Source organism: Balaenoptera ricei, chromosome 20 (genome assembly GCF_028023285.1).
Source record: "Balaenoptera ricei isolate mBalRic1 chromosome 20, mBalRic1.hap2, whole genome shotgun sequence".
Classification (NCBI taxonomy): Eukaryota; Metazoa; Chordata; class Mammalia; order Artiodactyla; family Balaenopteridae; genus Balaenoptera; species Balaenoptera ricei.
Window position 1 is genome coordinate 5,226,300 of NC_082658.1, and position 19,437 is coordinate 5,245,736.

The following is a 19,437-nucleotide window of genomic DNA, read 5'->3' on the forward strand; positions in this document are numbered from 1 at the left end:
CTCCCAGGCCACAGGTGGCTGCTGGCTGCTGTCGTGGGCAGCATGTTCTGGGTGACAACCCCCGCCCGCCCACGGAAAGGACTCCTGGAGGCTTGTGCCTGGCTTCCTCCCGACTCCACCCCACACGCCTTTCCCCTTCGCTGATTTTGCCCTTTATCCTCCACTGGAAGAGCCACGGGCACAACTCCATCGAACCCAGAGAGCTCCTTGGATGCAGGTTTTTCAGTACAGCATGTTCACTCTGGTCTGCAAAGCTGGATGGTCCCTCCCGCCTCTGTGCCCTCCCCATTCCTAATGCACAGCCCAATCTTAACCCACACCATCAGAGGCAACAATGCATTTAAATTTCTGAGCCAGCGTCAGACAGAGGGGTCCATTTTTATTCATCTCTGCCTCCCAAGGCCCAGCACATCACTCCGGAGGGGAATTAAATATTTCCTGAACGTTAATCACATGTACTCACTATTCCGATTGCCTTTATAGCTGAGGGTATGATAAGCTAACATGAAGAGTTTTAAGCCTACAGCGTCATAAGCGAGAGTTTTTATTCATTCCTCCCCAAGACACAGGTGCTATTCTTTCCATTTCACTGATGACTCAGAGAATTTGCCCAAGGTCACTCAGCGAGTACATCCTGCCCAAAACACATTTATGATGTGGCAAACACTAATTACTCTTATTTTCAAACAAATAGAAGGTGAGCATTCAATGTCCGGGCTGGCTGTGCAGTGCCATCTGTTTGGTCGAGGCTGGCTTGTAAACGGCCGTGACTTCTGTCTTGCTGCGCCTCTCTCTCACTCTCGCTCTTTCTCTCTCTTCTCCAGCTGCTGCAGTGTGGCCTGCCCTATCGAAGGGCCCTCAGTCCAACAGCCTGCAAGGGACCCAATCTGGCCGACAACCGCTGAGTGAGCCTGGAGATGGACCCTGCCCCACTCGAACCATCAGGTGAGTGCAGCCCAGCCATCACCTAGACCGCAGCCTCCTGAGAAACCCTGAGCCCCAGGACACAGCTAAGCTGCGCCCACGTTCCTGCTCCACAGAAACATGAGACGATAATTGTTTTGAACTGCTGCGCTTAGGGGAATCGTCATGTAGCATTTCCTTCTCTCTGGAGAATTGCTGGTGTGAGCCAACAAGCCTTTATATCATTCACCTAAGTGCCTGTAGGGTCATGAGCTCTGCCATCCCATAGACCTTTGAGTCGGTTGGGATGGAAATCCCTGGGAAAAGAGCATCTCCTTTAGACCCCTAAAGCCCCCACTTTACCCCCGCTCTCCTCACACCTCCTCAGATCCATCCCTTATCAGCATCTTCCCCTTTTATACACACCTGTACACACACACACAGGCCCCAAGTGTGCATCTGCCTCGCAATTTATGATCCAATTACAAAAGCCATCAGCATCATGCATGTGTGTATTAAATAGAAGCCAGTGAAATCTTAGCAGCAGAAAAACACAAAAGGGTAGGCGGGGAGGGCTGTGCCTCTGTGCAAGTGGTCCATGAGGGGTCACAGGAGATACCTCCCAAAAACTTGAAAAAAATGAGAAAAAGCGCTTCCTGTGAAGCGTCAAACTAATTAAGTCAGGGGATAAAGAGAGAAGACAGTCCCCCAGACGAATGGCATTGGGATGCTTAGCGGGTCACACTGATGCGGCTAAAGCCGGCAACACGGAGGCAGTGGCCTCTGCGCACACAACTCACACGTGCATGCACACCTTCCAACACGTGTGCACGCCCACCCCTCACGCATTCACTCACGCACCTGCGCACACGTGGACTCACACATCATACACACTCACACACACATGTGCACTCCCATGTATGTGTGTGCACATCCCGCCTACACACACAATCACATGGATACACACCTGCACTGACACTCCATGCACACACACACATGCACACACACACCCCAGGTTCAAAGAGCCGACCCAGGCAGTGCGTGCTCAGCTCCAGCTGGGGAAGAAGAGGCTGTTTCTTCGACACTTGAGGGCACGTCTCTCTAATCACTAACCCCACGTTCACCAGGCAACAGCCGGGATAATACGGTAGCCTCTTAGATGCCTTGAAACCAAAGAAGCTGCTTCAGCAGAAACCCCAAGGATTCCAACACGGGAAAAGGAAGGCTCCTGCTGTCAGAAGATCCATCCACACCCCTCCTGCTCCCTCCAGGGCCATTCTGTCCCCAGACACCCGGTCATCTCCAATCCTGATGGAGTCGGGGCCCGTGACACCAATACCCAGACCCTGGAGAATGGCAGGTCCGCTGCAGTGAGGCCTCTGACCCCTCTGAATTTCCTCTCAGCCCAGGCACCACTGAATGCTGGCTGAGCCGGGGGCAGGGGGGCAAGAAGAGGCCGAGTGCAGGAGTGCGGGGTGGCTCCCCGTACCCAAGGTCAGCGGTGCCCTCAAGGTGCCACCGACGATGCCAGGGAAATCACTGAAGCTGAAACTGGGTATGTCAGCGCTGCTGGAGACCAGCCCCAGGTGGCCTGGCCATGACCTTGGAGAAAGCCCTGAGCCGTTCAGCCTATCAGCCTCCTCGACAGGAAGCTGGGAACGACGCCTGCATCTTCGCGCATTCTCGGGGTTAGGTAACAGCGAGAACTTCTGTGCCCGATGGACGGGGGGCAGGGTGGAGGGGGGCCGGGGGCAGCGACTTTCCCAAAGGCGCGCTCAGCAAGAGCAGGGCCCGGACGGCCATGCAGGAGTGGAGGCTGAGCCCTGCTGCGTCTCCCAAAAGAAGCAGCCAACGTACCCAGGGGCACTGCAAGGGGCCCCGCCGGGGCCTGCTACCAACAGAGCCTCCCCACTCCCGCCCCCCGCCCCCCGAGTCAAAACGCAAGTGAGTCATTAAACCTGCTCGTTACCATGGGCTTTAAAAAAACCTAGAGCTGGGGGCTTCCCTGGTGGCGCAGTGGTTGAGAATCTGCCTGCCAATGCAGCGGGCACGGGTTCGAGCCCTGGTCTGGGAAGATCCCACATGCCGCGGAGCAGCTGGGCCCGTGAGCCACAACTACTGAGCCTGCGCGTCTGGAGCCTGTGCTCCACAACAAGAGAGGCCGCGATAGTGAGAGGCCCGCGCACCGCGATGAAGAGTGGCCCCCACTTGCCGCAACTAGAGAAAGCCCTCTCACAGAAACGAAGACCCAACACAGCCATAAATAAATAAAAAATAAATTAAAAAAAAAAAAAAAAAACCTAGAGCTGAAAGAAACGATCAAGCACTATCCCCTCAAAACCCCAAACTACACCTAGGGACTGTCCCTCCAAGCTTGAAAGGAATGATTCCATGATCAAGACAAGGAAAAATGCGTTTTAATAGGCATCCGTGAGCCCATGCTGATATAAATAAATGACTGAATGGATAAACTCAAGGGGGAGCAGAAACAAAAAGTTCCTTACAGAAGAATTCCAAACAATGTATGTAGATGCTTAAACCCCTCCAGGAAATGAGCTTGCTTCCCCTCCCGCTGAGTGTGGGCTGAGCTTGGTGACTCTTCCAATGAAGAGAGGACGAAAAGGGAAAAGAAGAAATTTCCAGTGGAGAAACCTGGCAGCCCCCACATTATCCAGGTGATCAAGGTCAACACCATGCTGATATCACATGCCCCTGATACAATATCATGAGACTACTTCACCTCTGTGGTATTCTGCCCCAAACCCCAGTCCATTATGAGAAAACATCAGACAAACCAAAATTGAAGGACATTCTTCAAATCACATAACCAGTACTTGCCAAAATCGTCAAGACCAGACGAGAGTAAACGCGATGTGGGATTCTGACTGGATCCCAAACAGAAGGAAGTTATTCGTGAAAAATCTAGTGATACCCAAGTAAAGTGTGTGGTTTAGTACACAGCATTGCAACCATGCTAATTTCTTAGTTTTGACAACTCTCCCAGGGTTATGGAAGATTATGGGGAAACTAGGTGAGGGCTATGCAGGAACTCTCTGTACTTAACTTTGCAACTGTTCGGTAAATCCAGAACTATTCCAAAATAAAGAGTTTATTTTGGAAGGTGTACTTGACACAGCAGGTGGATAACTAGTTCAAACCATCACCCCCCACCCCCCCACCCCCCACCCCCGCCCCCTGCCCCCGGAACGATACAATAGGATGATGTCAGAAAGTTGTGTAGTTTCATTCCACGATCCATCGTGAAAGGCAGCAGAACAGCTACTGCGTGCCCGGGCTCGATTACCTCTAACCCCCAAACCACCAGGAGCACCAGCCTCCCTTTACATGGGAAACTGACTGGGGGGAAGTTAAATAATCTGACAAAGTCACACAGCATTCCGGCGTGCATCGGATCCAGGGCTGGCCCCAAAGCGCGTGTTCTCTTCCACGAGCCCCCACTGCCCCTTCCCAGATGGGACCCATGGAAGACCACCACCTCGTCCTATCAGAGCCCTGGGTGCCCTTCCAGGAGGGGTCCTCTGTCAGATGCCTTTCCCAGTCCCAGCCGTCGGAGTGAGAGCTTCTTTTGAAAGCTGATACAGAGAGGAACCACTAGGTGGCGAAAGACCCCACCAATGCCAAGGAACAGTGTCCGCCAAGGACAAGAGACCACACCCAGCTCAGACAGTTCTCTGCCTAAGAGTCCCAGCAGCAAAGCTTGTTGTAAGCCATTTGGGGCTTTCGTCTTGGCCAAGATTTGCGTAAGGGTAGAAAGGAGGGGTGTCCCTCACCACTGTTATAATTTTTTAGGTCCAGCTGCAGAACTAACCAAAGACTTATTCCTTCCTTGGCAAAAACCGGTAGACAGCTCTGAGCTCCTTACGTAGGGGCACACCCCCAGATACACACACACACACACACGAACACATATATACACACGCAGCGGGGGTGGACCTTTAGATTCACTCTTCAGAGTCAAGGTTAGCAGGACTCGTCTTGACAAACACGCTAACCATCACCACCCTGGAACACGGACATAGGTGCTGGTCCCCGTCGTTGAAACCTCACGAGCTCCAGCTCCAGAACCCGACTGCCCGGACTGGAAGCCCAGCTCCATTGCTTACGAGACATGTGACCTTGGGCACCTGGCTTAGCTGTGGGCCTCACCTTTCTGGTCGAACACCTGGAGATGGGAGCAGGACCGAGCCCACGAGATCCACTGTGACAATTAAACAGATTAACAGGTGAAAGTCACTTAAATCAGTGCTTAATAAATGTTTGCCACTTTTTGTTGCTGTTTCTCCCCCTTGAGGGGGTATATCTGCCCCAGCCCTCAACCCTCCAGCCCTGAAGAGAATAGGATGCCTTCATAAGGGAGGAGACGGTTGCTATGGCAACCCTAGAAGGAGCCGGAAGGGACACCTGCCCTGCTGTCTACTCAGTTGTGAGAACCGAAGGCTTGGTTCACGGGGTTATCATCACGACTTCTAGGCCGTTTCAAAGACCCATCATAGCAGACCACACACCTCCCTCCGCAGGGAGGACACGGGGCAACCTGCATCTCCAGGGAGACTCCAGAAAGTTCCCCGGGCAACGGTGCGATGTTTTATCCCTGCTTTACTGAGAGGTTTTGTTTTTATTTTTTTGTTCAAGGTCAAGGCGAATGTGTAGGCACAACTGCTTTTAAACCTGTTCTAGGCTCAGACCCTGCAGCTTGGAACGACTCTGGCACCTGACCTTGTGATTCTTGTTACTCGTGTGCGGAACAGACCACTGTGTTCTGGAGCCAGCTGAGCTGCAGCAGAGCAGAGACAAGGCTCCCACTGGGGCAGGAGCCCCTCGATGTTCACAGGAAGGTGTCAGCCTCCTCCTGTCACCTGGGCAGGGGGCATCTGCTTCACACACACACACACACACATACCCCCATAGAAGAGCTGCCGCCAGGGCGGGACCCGCACGGCAGAGCTTCCAAAGTTGTGCCGGGGAAGATTCAGCAAAAGCTCCACCGCCAGCAACCGTTCATGGAGGGGAAAAGAAAGATGTGCACTGAGCCGTTCTTTCTAGACCAGCGGGGTCCCCAGCCCTGCAGCATCAGCACCACAGGAGCTTAGAGAGATGCAAATTCCTGGGCCCGGCCTGAGAACTACTGAATCAGACGCTCCGCAGTGGGACCAGGGGTCTGTGTTCTAATGGTCCCCCTGGTGGCTCAGATGCCCTCAGGCTGGAGAATCACCACCCTGGATATTGGAAAGGGCACTTTCATTACACCCAACTGTCAGTGCACTGCTCTGGCGTTTACACCACAGGCCTCTTTAGAGGGACGCGACAGGGCACAAACCTAGACGTTTCCTGAAGTTCAGAATTCCCTGTGAGAACAGGATGCTCTGGGGAGCCCAGAGTTCCCGGGCGTCTCTACTGGTGACACACAGACAAAGGGGTCTGATGAGAATTGACAGAACTGGTCTAGAAAGCTCTCGACCACTCTAGACCATATCTGTGCCATCCTCTGCGACCATACAGGGATTATAGATTTTATTTGATCCTAAGATATTTTATCCTGGCCTTATCGATTACTTCATCTTATTTTTTCTACCTTTATTTTTCCTACTTTTTTTGATATAAAAATAAAATTTAAAATAAGCTTGCCTTAAATCCTTTTGGCGACAAAGCCAGGTTTAAATGTGTTTATTAATATTTTTCAAAGGCACGTGACTTTTTTTAAAGCAATGTCCAAGTGGGGTGAAAAGGTAGGCTGGATTTGGTGTTCTTTCAGCCTCAATCTGAAGTTGGGGAAAATTTGTAGAAGCACCTGCAATAAGCTGACTTGAACACTAGAGGGCACCACAGCCCACGAGTCTGGCTGGCCCAGCAGCGACCCCGGGGCAGGCTCCAGGGATGGAAACATCAAAATAAGAGAAAAGCCTACTTCAGACCCCATAACCGTCCGGACTGCAGGAGACTGCAAGATGCTGCCAGATGCAGGCCCTCTTCGGGCTCACACCTCCGAACCCCCAGGGCAGTCAGTAATTAGGTGTCTAAGGGCACGGAGAGCTGCCAACCTGGGCCACTGGGTCTGCATTTGGATTAAGCTCCGCTGTGTGTCAAGCGCTGTGAGGATTACAAGAAACCGAAAAGACGATGCCACTGAGCATGTGCACAGCACGTCACTTTACAGAACATCTTCTCCTATACAGACACCCGCGTGCACAGTGCCTCATCACACCATCAGGGCACCCTGGCGCACAGCTCCATCAGCCCACCCTGCAGAGGAGGGAAGCGAGCCCCAAACGTGCCAAGGGATTTCTGCGGCCTGATGTCTGGGCTGGCTGGTGGCCGAGCTTGGGGAAGTGTAACTCAGACCGGACGGTTAGCACTTAAGCACAGCACCTCCCAAAAGGCAAACAAGAGCCTGTTCTCAGGAGTGAGTCCTGCCCTCAGAGACCTGGAGGTGGGATAAACCTGGGGGAATCACTGCTGACAAAGCTCAGGGCAGGTCCCCAGGATCCTCGGCCCATCGCCAGCCACGCAGGGGAAAAGCCACCGCTCGGAGGTCTGTAGCCCCTTTACCTGCCCTGTGCTCCCCCCACCCCGGCTCTTAATAGCACTTGCAGCTTGTGCTGTACATTATGACATCACATCTGCTGCTGCATCGCTCTATAAAAAGTAGGGTAGGGACTTCGCTGGTGGTGCAGCAATTAAGAATCCACCTGCCAATGCAGGGGACACAGGCTCGAGCCCTGGTCCGGGAAGATCCCACATGCCGCGGAGCAACTAAGCCCATGAGCCACAACTACTGAAAACTGCGCGCCTAGAGCCTGTGCTCCGCAACAAGAGAAGCCACCGCAGTGAGAAGCCCACGCACCGCAAAGAAGAGTAGCCCCCACTCGCCACAACTAGAGAAAGCCTGCACGCACCAACGAAGACCCAACACAGCCAAAAATAAATTAATTAAAATATATATATACATTAAAAATACATATATTAAAACAAAAAAGTAGAGTAGGAGTGTGGGTGGGTGTGTATGTTCCCCACCCCCCAGAGACACGTGGGCCAGGAGAGACCTGCCTGTCCTCGCTCCCATTCACCAGCCAGCAATGTCCTGCCCCAGAGAGACTCGGAAAATACAAGAAAGAGACAAGGAGCCTCGCCACGAATCCACAGAGACCAGAGGACACCCCAGGCAGTGCTCCTGCCCCACGGCCAACAGGGACCGTGGCTTCCCAGGCAGAGGGTGGCCGCCCTGCCACCCAGGCCGACTCCCCGGGCACAGCTGATGTCGGAGCCAACAGGCCAGGATCGCCCTGCAAAAGGGCACAGCGGGAGTAGCCACTGATTTTTTTGTAGCTACTTCACCTTAAGGTCAAAAATGTGGATTAAATACTCTGGCTCCTTTGTTCTAGACATATTCCCTTTTTGTCCTCCACTAATAAGTATTTTATGTCAAAATAATCCCCTAGAATGGTTTTCTGGCAGAGAATGACAACATCTAGCTTTCCGACATCCAAGAGGGGGATGAATCTGTTGAAGTCCACATAAACCTCAAATGATGCATTTCCCCTTCATGAATGCCACCTCACTGCAGCCCAGAGTGACCGTGAATTCCTGCCTGGTCTACATCGGTGGTCCTCGGAGCATGCCACCTTGAAATTCTTGGCTACATACACAGCCTAAGCCAGTCCGTGCAGACCGTCACGCCCCTCTCAGCCCTGTGTCCCCCACGATGCATGAACCCAAATGCCGGGGGAAAGGGATCTGGAAGTAAGCTTTGCTTTGGGCGGAGAACTATATTCTAATTCATCCACCTAATTCCTGAAATAAGGCTCAGCAGGGCCCGTGCTTGGAGCAGATGTGAGAGAGCCCTTTTCCCGGCCACCAGGCTCATTGGCGTCCACATGAAGGATGGATGGAGGGGGTCTCGGTGCCGAGCTCCTGGGGGGAGCTGCAGCCCCTCTCTGGGACCTTCATCTCAGAGTGAGAGGCTCGGCCGTGGTAAGCTGGGCCGGGAGGCGCAGTGCCAGGGCCCACGGTACTTTTACAGGCCCGTGAAAGTGTTTTAATTTCTTTTAAAATCAGAAGAAAAAGGAACACAAATTTTCAGGCTGGAGAAAATGTTTTAATATGTAATATTAATGTAGTCATAGTTATACCAACAGAGTTACAAAATTTTTTTTTTTTTTTTTTAAAGAGGAGGGGAATGACAAAGTCAAACGTGCCCGGGACTCATGAAAGGCTGAATGCAGCCCTGAGCAGCCTGGGGTGGGGAGCGACGGGGGTCCCAAGTAGGACAGCTTAGGCACACTTGCCAGGGGCTGGAAGAAACCCCTCCTCCTCGGCCCTGAGGGTGGAGCTTCTGCACCCCCAGCATCAGGACCACTGACTCCATGCTGCTCCCCGTAGCTTCCTGCCGCCAGGAGACTCTTTACAAACCAGGTGCGCTTGGCAAAGGTTCTCATCCAATCCCAGGGCCAGGGGGCGTACAAGGCAAGAGGGGACACCGGAGGGCTGGCTGGGCACAGAAGGCCAAGTAGATGAAGCCCGGAGCCTTCCCCTGAGACAAATCCCCTCGCAATCCATTTGCTCCCTTTCCATTTTAATTTTAATATTCACCTACCATAAAACTGTACCATTTTAACCATTTTCAAGTGTCCGATTCAGTGGCACCTAGCACATTCCCAATGTGGTGCGAGCATCACGCCTCCTCGGTTCCAGAATATTTTCATCCCGCCAAAAGGAACCCCTTGCCTACTAAGTAGTCACTCCCCATCCCCCCGCCCTCCTCCAGGCCCCGGGCAATCATTAATCTGCTTTGTGCCTCTATACACTGGCCTATTCTGGGTATTTCACATAAGTTGAATCACACAGTGTGTCGTCCTTCTGTTTCTAGCTTTCACGGAACAGAATGTTTTCAAGGTTCATCCATCGCTGTAGCATCTACCAGTACTTCATGCTTTCTACGGCTGAGGAACATTCCATTGTATGCTAACTCTCATTTTTTTTCTCCCCTTTATAGGCATGAGAGCACTCAGAAGGGAAAGCAAACCTCTGTGATGGTTATCAAACTTCAGGGGCAAGTGCTCAGCTCAGTGAGAGATATGGGTCTTAAAAACAGAAGAGTGGGCAAAGGCATTTTTAAATCGCAGAACGTGCAGAATCAGATACACATACAAACCATACAAACATCCATGTGGATGTTTATGGCTTCTGTCCTAATGTCCTCCCCTCCGCCCCGTTATCCAGGGCCTCGGGAAGTCCAGTTCTGATTCAGCACTTGGATTAGGGGATTCTAGAAGCAGCAAGGCGAGCTGGGTCTCCCGGACTTGGCTGTAAACCTGTTTCACCCGACACTCTGGCAAACGCTGGCTGTCGGGTTTCCCACCACCTTCATCCGTGGAGTGGGGAGGGAACTCACCATGTGTCCCCGGAGAAACGAAGTCAGAAAGGGAGGGTGGGAGGGAGAGGGAGGAGTAGGGAGTGAAGGAAAGGCTAAGAGGTGGGAGACGGCAAAGAGGGCAAGTCTGGAGAACTCGGGGCTCGCCCTGCAGCGCCCGGGAAGCACCATCTTTCCAAGAATGAGGGTGTTTTTATTTGAAGTGAAGGAGGATGAAGAGGGCAGAGCACGAGGCCCAGAGCGAGAGGAGCCGGCTGAGATCTCCGCGGCCACAGCTGAGATCTCCGCGGCCACAGCTGACCGAGTCCACGGGCTTCCGCTGGACCACATCTCCAAACGCCTGGTTGAGAGAACCAGGAATTGGGGGCACATTTTGCCCCTTTCCCCCAACCTCCCTGGAGATTCAAGGAACTGGTTATGGTTGCCAGATCAGGGACTCACGTCAGTTCAGATGTTTCTATTACTAAAAAGAAAGAAAAAAGGTACACAAGTACAAAGACGTTTATGGCAGCCTTGTGCTGAAAAATGGACACCCAAGAGCCCCACATTGGGGACTCAGTAAGAAAACAACAGTCCACTGACTCACTGGCCCTCGGGTCTCGAAGGATCCTCATCAACATTGAGACACAGGAAAGCCACCCTTGCTATAAAAGCGAAGAAGAGAATGGAATCTGCACTCTGTGTACGTCACACCAACGTGACATGGACACCCCTCACCATGTCCAAGGAGACGTCCGACATATTCCATCTTTAAGGCACTGCCGGGTGTCCGAATTTTCTGACACGGTTTTAATGTCACAGCGGCCATGAGAATGTATAGTAGCAGCCTAGGCAACAATCATTCGCAATCTGTTTACTTCCCTGACGTTCCGCATCGCCTTCCCTCCTCCTACGAAAGGCCTTTCTTAGACAGGCTCTCTTGGAGTAAGCGCTGGCTGCCGCACCACACGCGCATGTGTGTGTGTGTACACGTGAGTGCCCATGCGCACACACACACACTCTCTGCAGTGCCACTCAGCCATTCTCAAGGCGGGGCAATGGGTGGCACTTGAGACCAGGACGTCAGCACGGGGAGCAGAATTAGCTTTTCTCTTTCAAGGGGTGCTTGCTTAACACTCAGAGCTCCTGAGCGGGACAGGGTCACGAAAGGAGGAAGACCTCTCAGCGCCTGGAAGGAATCCCAGGGCAGGCGGTGCCCTCCGGTCCAGCTCTTCTGTGCCCCCTGGTTCTCCCAGCGGGGGAGGGCAGGAAGAGAGGGGAGGGCAACAGGTAGAGCCATGGGTCAGTGAGGCCAAAACAACCTGGACGGAGGGTCCCCAAGGGACACGGAACCAACCCGGAGACTCAAGTTTCTCCTTCAAGTGTCCTTCCAGAATTCTGCACTCCACACAGAGCCTGGACGTCCACTTCAGGGGACAAACAGTCCTTAAGCCACAGCTGGGTGCCAAGCAGGTCCAAGAGCAAAACCGAAGAAGGGTCTTCAAATACTTCCAGGATGTGGAGTTTGAGAGGGGAAGAAAAGGAGAAGCCAGAGGCCAGGAAGACGCCTGTTATCTGAAACACCCAGTTCCGCCAAAAGGTAAAATGGAGAAAAAAAGTTTCAGAGCATCGTTTATACGATAGAAGTCAGCCATCTACTACTACTCAATGGTTACATTAAGCAGATTGTGATGTCAGTTTTGCAGAATATTGTACAGGCATTAAAACTAAATGCAAAGACGAGGAACATAAGAATGTGAAAAACAAAAGTTTAAGTGAAAAGTGAGAAATCATGTGCTCTGAGATTATGATTCTGCAAAGTCCACAGAAAATGCAAACCCTTGATGATGAGGCAGGGTTCTAGTGAGAGGGGTTTTTTAAAAAATATAAAGTTGTTCTGAATAACAAATATGGTTTAAACAGTGGTGTAAAACAGAAACTCCCCAGAGCACCTGGAGAGGGAGGGCAGCGGAGAAGAGCACTGACCGTGTGTCCAGGAGTCCAGCGTGCTCACCCCCAGCCCCGGGGTCAAGTCCGTCCAGAGTACGGAATCAGCATCTGCCGTCATGTTTCCCCACCCCTGACAGCCAGGTCAGGAGCGGCCGCAGCCCTGCAGCCTCCTGACGGGAGCCCTGGGGGCTGCCTGTCTCAGGGCAGAGCTTCCCACCTTCTCGGCCACGCCGGGGTGCATCCCCGCCGGGAACAAGTGCTCCCCGCCGCCTCCAGCAAAGCCTCGTGAGTTCTTCTGCCCACACCGCAGTCCCCTCTTCGCTCCCCACGTCCCAGCCCTCAGTGTTCCGTGTCCACCTCCTTCCTGACGATTCCAAGCGGCACTGTGGTCTCCCTGACCTGGGAGCTGGTGTTCTTGTTCATTCTGCCTTTATTCACTCACTGCCCTTAGGCTGTTCACTTCATACCTTCTCTGCCAACTCCGGCTTCGGGATCTGAAGGTCTGGGGCTGCGTCTGCCTCACCTCCTCCTCCCCTGCCCGTGCCAGACAATCAAGACAAGTTTGCTGACTGAATAAATGGCTCCTCCCCCTCCCTGTCTCCTTGGATTGGGGTTGAGGTGACAGGGAGGAAGAGGCCCGAAAATGAAATTAAATGGCATTTTTGCTTTTGTATGCAACAGCCTTGAGAATCAGCTGGGGGGCGGGGGGGCGGGTGGAAATCAGCAGTGCGGGGAGCCTTCGAGAGGGAAGGGATTTGCCAACATCCTCCCAGACCCCCTCTGCAGGGAGCAGGAACAATGAGATGGGAGGGTCGAGTCCTTCCTGGCTGGACCAAGTTCCAATCTTCCACTGACTTTAATTGCTAGGAAACAGACCTTCACTGCCTGTCATCATGACTTAAGTCACAACAGCCGGAAGGAGGCAGCCAGGTCCATTATAGCTGGCTGGCAAGGTGGGATGCGTGGATCAGGAGCCCGGGCAGGAAGTGCTGAAGACAAGACACTTCTCAGACCCCCAGGGGCAGCCCACATTGCACCCCACCCCAGGCACCCGTGTTGCATGTTTCCGGTTAACCCATTCACTGCCACGTACTGAAGTCTGGACACACACGCTAGACTCAATGAAAAGTCGGTGGTGGCCACTTTCTCAGAAACATACTAAACAAAGGAAGCCAGATGCAAAAGACTACAGACGTCTCATTCCACGGACACGAAACGTCCATAAAGGCAGGTTCACAGAGCAGATCGGCAGCAGCTCAGGGCTGGCCGTGAGGACGCCTCAAACAGGCATCGAGGAGACCTTCTGGGGTGGATGGAGATGTTCTGAATCTGCATGGCGGTGATGGTCGCACAATGCCACACAGTGACTAAAAGTAACTGGGTCGTACATTTATAACAGATGAATTTTACAGTATGTGAAGTACACCTCAATAAAGCTGGTGTAAAAATAAAAAGCTGGGGCTTCCCTGGTGACGCGGTGGTTGAGAATCTGCCTGCCAATGCAGGGGACACGGGTTCGAGCCCTGGTCTGGGAAGATCCCACATGCCACCGAGCAACTAGGCCCGTGAGCCACAACTACTGAGCCTGCGCGTCTGGAGCCTGTGCTCCGCAACAAGAGAGGCCGTGATAGTGAGAGGCCCGCGCACCGCGATGAACAGCGGCCCCCGCTTGCCAGAACTAGAGAAAGCCCTCGCACAGAAACAAAGACCCAACACAGCCAAAAATAAATATAAAAATAAATAAATAAATAAAAGATTACTACAAAAAAATAAAATAAAAAGCTGGTGGCCAGGCAGGCAGCTCAGACAGAAAAGAATCAAGCATCTGTCTCAAACCTATGACTTGTCATGAGTGAGCTTTACCGCGAATGTCCTTTGCCCTCTAACCCCGGGGGCCGCAGCCCCAGCTGACAGTCAGCTGGATAGACTCCAGGCTTCAAGGTCCAAAAGGCTGAGCCCCTCACCAGCTGTCTGATCCTGGGCACGCTTCCCAACTTCCCCGAGCCTTGGTTTTCTCATCTGTAAAATGATGCTAGTAATATTCACCCGCATGTGTCATGTCACCAGAAGGTGCAGGTCACAGGCCCTCCAATGCCACTTTTAGTGCTTTTTCTTTTAATTTAACAGGTAGTTAAAGAGGTCTACGCAGTGTGCCTGGTACTATGCTAGATGCTTTAGGGGATACAAAAGTAACAGAAAAGGGCTATTTTCAAGTTTACCGCCTTGTTGATATACTTATAAAGCAACTCGAGGTAGTTGAGGACAAAACCTCATAACCAGGATCTAAAAAGTCAGTGCCGAAGAGTCCTAAGGTCAAGGGGGCAAGGCATGGAGGGAGGGGTGCTCAGAGGAGCTGCGGGCTGGGCCAGCGTAGACCAGAGGCAGGAGGGTCGGGGAAGAGCAGGGCTTTCCAGTCCTGAGATCCGGTTTGAAATCCGGGCTCTGCCACTTCGCAGCTGTGATGCTGGGCAGACACTCAACATCTCAAGCCCCATCGGGAATTCCTTCCAAGGTCTGTGGCAGGAGGAACGAGAAAGGCGCAGGACAAAGACCTACTGTATAGCACAGGGAAGTGTGCTCAATACTCTGTAATGGCCTATATGGGAAAAGAATCTGAAAAAGAATAGATACATGTATATGTAGAACTGAATCACTTTGCTGTACACCTGAAACTAACACAACATTGTTAATCAACTGTACTCCAATATAAAATAAAAATTAAAGAAAAAAAGAATGTCACAGGGCCCGGGCACATAGTAGGTGCTCAGTTAGGATCAGGAGAACACACTGAGTCACAACGGAGTGAAGACTGGACGTGGAGCAGCCGTGAAGGCACTGGCCCGGCAGAATACCATCTCCGAGCTCCCCTCTTCCTCCCCTAGAAGCCCCCAACTCCTCTCCTCCTCGGCTCTGGGTCCCTGACAAACAACAAAGGAGGCCCCGACCCCAAACAGTTAATAGGGAAGACAAGAGCCATTTCCTTCAGGGAAGAAACGGTCCCACTTGGCGTCTGTCTCAGCCCAAGTGGGCCATCTTCGTGAGCCTGACGTGTCATCATAAATGAAAAATGAGTGAGGACCAAAGACCAGAAAAAGAAGAGGAGACTCGCACCAGCCCGCGTGCAAGGCCCAGGAGTCGGGGCTGGTGGGCAGCCAGAGTCAGCAGGGCCAGCCGGGGGTGCGGGAGCAGGGCGACAGGAGAGGGCAAGGTGACCAGCAGGACCACGCCCCTCCCCAGCCAGGGAAAGAGCAAAATCCCCTCCTTCCACCGCAGCGGGGCAGGGGTGAACCTGCTGCAACCTCCGGGCTCTCCCTCAAACGCAAAAGATAGAATTTTGATGATGCAAACACCCCCCTCCCAAGCAACGTGTCAACAAGGAGCAGGAAGGCCTTTTGACCCGGGAGGGAGCACAGGCCTCAAGAGTCGATAGAGCTGGGCTGCCAAGTGGGTGACCCTGAGCCAAGTCCCGCGACCTCTGTGACCTCAGGCAGGCTCTGCCACTGGGAAAGGAGGATAAATGACAGCCCTCGCGGGGCCATCGGGAGGGTGGACATAGCCACGGAATGCCTGGCACAGAGCAGCCCACCAGGTCACTGGCAACATCGCCTGGTGCTCGGAGCCCAAGGGCTTGGGTTTGGGGCCAGGCTGTACCACTTCACAGCTGTGTGATTTTTGATAAGTTACTTGCCCTCTCTGTGCCTCGGTGTCTTCATCGGTAAAATAGGGACAATAGAAACGCCTACTTCATAAGGTTATTTGAGGAATAAATGAGCGTGTGTGTGTGTCTGAGCACACCTACATGCACGTGTGTGCGCATGAGTGTGTGTCTGTCCTAGAGTGATGGATGTTTGGAACACAGAATAGCAGCAATTGCTATTATTAGCTAATACCATTAGTGCTTGTTATTAACTCTCAATGGTAGCTGAGGTCGTAACAACCTCAACATTGCAGCACTTCCTTCTCAGACCACATGTCTCTCTCTCTCCCGTCAGAGGCAGCCTCAAGGGGGTTAAACGGGCCCCTGGGCTGTCCCGGAGCTGAGCGTCCACAGCCAGCACCAGGGCTCCCCATCACGGCTCCCACGGGCGGGTGGCCGGCAGTCCAAGTTCACCCGGCGCGGGCCTCTTACAGGCAGTCAGGGCTGCGGTCTGGGGAACTGGAGACGCCCCCAGGGGGGCAGCCACACCTGGCGGAGGCCGCCACCTGCACCCATCACGTGAACAAGGGCAAGTTAATTCTCCAAGGACCGCAGGGTCCTACCTTCTGCCAAAGAGAGAAGGGTGATGGGAAACTACTTAAGGCCTACCAGCCCCTTGGGTTAAAAAGCAGATGATCATGAGTTAGAAGTCTGAGTCACTGGGTTTGGGGAAAAAGGTCCATGGGGGCAGCAGGGGCGTCTGTGGAAAGATGACATCGTGGGGAGGTGCTCGGGGGCGGGGGGGGGGGGGTCTTGGAGGGTCTCCCTGCTGCTTCCAGACACCTGAGGTCTCCGTCTATACCATGAGGCGAGGGGGGCGCTCTTCTCCCCACATCCCACAGGGCCTCACCCAGCTTCTGGGGGCTTCTCCAGCCACCCTGAGCGACAGGCGGAACTGCAGCCCACCAGAAGCCTCCACGTCAAGGCAGACCCTCTATCCATCCTCTCCCCCCAAAGCCCAGGTCTCTTCTCCAGGAACAGAGCGGATAAGGAAGAGGTTCCCCCGAATCTGCCCCAGAATACAAGGCATCGGGACCCGCCACCCGGAAACTTCCACCAAGCTTGGGTCCCCGGCTTCTCAAGCCCCTTTCAGGGGCCCAGGCTCAGGGGACAGAAGCCGCGATTCTCTCTACACCCGTGTCCTCCTTGCACGCCCTCTCCCTGCCCCCGGCCCTCGCTGGCCCCGACCTCCCGAAACAAAGGTGCTTTTTTCCCTGCTACTCGGGGTCACCACATTTTCGTCAAACCTGTGCTTGTTTTCTTTCTGCTGGGGCCCATCTTGGCCGGCCTCCTCGGGCACCACCATACCCTGGAGACAAACCCCGTATTGTTTCCATAGACCTAATAAATGACAACACTCCGCACCTCCTGCCACTAACCCTGCTCGCCCGCCCAGCTCCCCCACCCCGTCCCGTCCCGTCCCGTCCCGTCCTGTCTGAAGTCTCCCTTGTGCTAAGTGCCGCCCTCCCCCAGCCAAAGAACAGGAGGCTTATGTCAAGAGGGGAGAGAAACCGGCTTGTGCTGGAGGTGCCTCCCCGTCTGCGTGCTATCAGGTGAAGATCTGGTCCAGAGAGACGCTGCATCAGTGAGCGACGTCCATGAGCCGGGCCCTTCCTCCCTTCCTCCCGCTCAAGCCTGCAATGGAAGGGAACGGGGGAAGGTGGCCAACAGTGCCGCGGAAGGATGCTCAGTGAGTTTTCCAAAACACGTCTTTCCTCAGCAAGCAGGCTTTTCCTCGCCCTTTGACAAAGTCGATGACGAAAGGCGTAGGGGAGGCTTAACAAGCACAGCCTGACTTCTCTCCCCACTGGCCCAGTGGATGAGGTCGGTCAGGCGCCGTCCGGAGGGGACTGCGGGCGCCCCAGGATGGGTAATCATCAGTGAGAAGGGCTTCTGGGCTGTTTGGGTGTGGGATGTGCCCGTGTGCGGGGTCAGGAGCCGAAATACGAGACACGCATCACGCCACCCAAACACAGATTCGCGCACGGATTGTTCTGGAGTCTATAAACGGTCCCCTGAGCCTCCAGTTTTCGTTGAGGGAAAAGGAAACCAGAAAGAGACAGCAGCTGCCCAACCTCTGCAGCCAACTTCTCCGGACCCCGACCTCACACTCAGCAAGCCCGTGCACCAACCACCAGTCAGAAGAAATCAACCTCCCAGGAGATGGGCACCTTGACTTCCGACCCCAACCCGGCTCTGCCTGCCCTGACGGCCCTCGGCAAGGCCAGATGGGCCAGTGGGCTCTGCGTCCTCACTGCTGCCACTGCAAGAGCCCTCCTCTGGGCAGGGTGCAGGGAGGGGTGACATACTACCCAGGGCAGGAGCGACTGAGCCAGGAGGAGATGCCAGTAAAGAGCCGGGAGACAGATGAGCCCACGGACACACCCAGACACACTCAGGAAGCCACATGCGGGCACATCCTAAAACGCGCTTGTTTTATGCGTAGGGCTGGACGGGACTTGAGAGCTCACCCCTGCTGTCCTGCTTACAGATGGAAGCACAGAGTGGTAGAGGAACCTGACCAAGATCACTCGTCCAGGAAGGAACGAGCTAAGACTGGGACCTAGAGCCTTCGAACCAGGGTCCAACATGACTCCGGCCCTCTCCTCTGTGGCAGCCCTCTGGAGATCAGTGAAACCCAAAGCTCATGTGAGGAGTGGGTCCCATACACTGATCTGGATGAAATGAGGGTTCACAGCCTGGTGATGGGAAAGAAAGGACCGGGCACACCTGCCAAGGCAGCCACCCTGCCAGGAGGGACAGGGGGACAGGGTGGGAGCCCAACACACACCCACCCGCCATCTGGCCCCATCCGGTGGACGGTGCCATCGCGGTGTAAGCGTTCCCGGGATCGGCAGGGGCGTCAGGCCAGTAGTTCGCATTTTCTGGGTCTGGTTCTGGAAGACTGGTCCAGGGACACACCGAAGACGCAGAGACCCTCCCTCCAGCGGCCCAAGGCGAGGCTGCCGCTGCTTCTCCAGGGAGTCTACCCTCCGGCGCCATCCTCGTGCCCGTTGTCACCCACTCCCCGCCCCCACCCAGGACAAGCGCTCTGTCCCCTCCCTGCTTGTCCTTCCACCCAGCGGACTGTCCTGTGTGCAGCCACTGGTGCCCGAGGTCCAGATAACCGCGGAACGGAGCCCAGCTTGCTCGTCACAGGGGGCCCCTTTGGCTCCACCCTGAATTCCCCATCCACCCTCCCCAGCCTCTCCCCAGCCTCTCCCCCATTCACCCTGCCCAGCCTCTCCCCCATCCACCCTCCCCAGCCTCTCCCCCAGCCTCTCCCCCAGCCACCCTCCCCAGCCTCTCCCCCATCCACCCTCTCCAGCCTCTCCCCCAGCCTCTCCCCCATCCACCCTTCCCAGCCTCTCCCCCAGCCTCTCCCCTAGCCTCTCCCCCATCCACCCTCCCCAGCCTCTCCCCCAGCCTCTCCCCCATCCACCCTCCCCAGCCTCTCCCCAGCCTCTCCCCCATCCACCCTCCCCAGCCTCTCCCCCAGCCTCTCCCCCATCCACCCTCC

The 19,437-nt window shown here is 54.3% G+C and overlaps 1 long non-coding RNA gene across 3 annotated transcripts in view; it reads right to left on the reverse strand.

Annotated features, from left to right (window-relative positions):
* Window positions 1–19,437, reverse strand: part of LOC132355474 (uncharacterized) — a 188,112-nt gene that overhangs the window by 122,173 nt on the left and 46,502 nt on the right. The window lies entirely within an intron of this gene.